Below are 1,731 nucleotides of genomic sequence, written 5' to 3'. Positions count from 1 at the left end.
GTTTTTGATGAATTCAGTTTATAAACTTCCACCTCCCCAAACGCCCGGGCCAAACTTTCTATCTCTGCAACTGCTTGCTCTGGGTCTTATGTCACCACCGCGATATCGTCCACATAGGCTAGGACCCGTGCCTGGTAGTGTCCACAGGTCGCAGAAGTAATCCTATTGATCTTTTCCAACATTACCAGGAATGGATTGATATATGATTCTGCGATCTGTCTCTGGGAACGCCTGCGGCCGAGTTCGGGAGGGTTGCTAACCCGTTCGAGCGCCAGTGTCAGCGCCGTCCTCTAGAGCAGGGCCGCTGCAGCCACCATGCAGGCCATCAAGTGTGTGGTGGTCGGGGACGGGGCTATGGGTAAAACATGCTTGCTCATCAGTTACACGACCAATGCATTTCGTGGAGAATACATCCCCACTGTTCTCGACAACTATTCTGCCAATGTAATGGTTGATGGAAAACCTGTCAACTTGGGGTTGTGGGATACAGCCGGACAGGCTGCATCCCTTATCATATCTGCAAACGGATGTGTTCTTAATTTGCTTCTTGCTTGTGAGCTCTGCATCGTTTGAAAACGTTAGAGGGAAGTGGCATCCTGAAGTGAGACATCATTGTCCCAACACTCCCGTCATTTTGGTTGGTACCAAGCTTGATCTAAGAGACGACAAAGACACTATTAAAAAACTCAAAGAAAAGAAGTTAACTCCAATTACCTACCCTCAGGGCCTCGCCATGGCTAAAGAAATAGGTGCTGTGAAATACTTGGAATGTTCTGCACTTACACAGCGTGGTCTTAAAACAGTGTTTGATGAAGCTATTCGAGCTGTTCTTTGCCCACCACCCGTCAAGAAGAGGAAGAGAAAATGCAGTATCTTATAAAAATTGACACCGTAAACTCTCATCAACTCTAAACCCCTGTAAGCTTTGCCCAAAATATTGGTGCACAGACTCGCAATGCCATTTTTCCTTTACCTGTAATCTTTTTTCGAGATTTACCACCAATTTCACGGTTTCATTTGTTTAAAGTATAAAAGAAAACACATTTTCTGGTACTAAAATGAAATCAAACATGATAGAGAAACATTTAGATGGCCTTATTTTTAAACCAGTTTTGTTATTGCTCAGACTAATCACGTGTTGCCAAACTATCCAATAAACTGTTTGTGCTAAGTACACTAAGCACTAAAAACGAAAAAAAAAGGAATGGATTGATATATATAGCAAACATTAATGGAGAACAGGGACACCTGATGTCCCCCTACTAATATACACAGGAGCTGATTCTCTACCCATTACAGAGATCTTAGCCCGAGGAGATTTTTACATAATTTGAATAGCCCTGTTATAAGATACACCAAACCCTATTTTATGCATGACAGCCCATAGGAAAGGCCCGGAGACATGGTGAAATGCTTTTTCAGCATCTAAAAAGATCGAACCTAGCCTGCTATGTTGTATATTAGTATAATCTATCATCGTGATTATTCTATTTAAATAGTTACCCATGCTCCTGCCAGGTATAAATGCATGCTGATGTTTGGATACCAATGGAGTGATTACTTTGGCAAGCCTTGCCGCAAGAATTTTCGCATATACTTTGTCATCTGCATTTATCAAAGTAATCGGTCTATACGACCATGGCAATTCCGAGGGTCTGTCTTTCGTTTTAAAAACCACGGCGCTTCCTAAAATGTGGCCAGCATATCTTCCTTAATTACTTGAAAAAGCAT

At 42.4% G+C, this 1,731-nt stretch overlaps 1 pseudogene; it reads left to right on the top strand.

Annotated features, from left to right (window-relative positions):
* Positions 1-285: 285 nt before the first annotated feature.
* Positions 286-1,197, top strand: LOC147733081 (ras-related C3 botulinum toxin substrate 1 pseudogene; annotated as a pseudogene).
* The last annotated feature ends 534 nt before the right edge of the window (positions 1,198-1,731 follow it).

The sequence above is a fragment of the Lissotriton vulgaris genome, chromosome 2_1 (genome assembly GCF_964263255.1).
Source record: "Lissotriton vulgaris chromosome 2_1, aLisVul1.2, whole genome shotgun sequence".
Taxonomy (NCBI): Eukaryota; Metazoa; Chordata; class Amphibia; order Caudata; family Salamandridae; genus Lissotriton; species Lissotriton vulgaris.
Note: the sequence above shows the minus strand (reverse complement) of the source record. Positions and strands in the feature narration are given on the sequence as shown.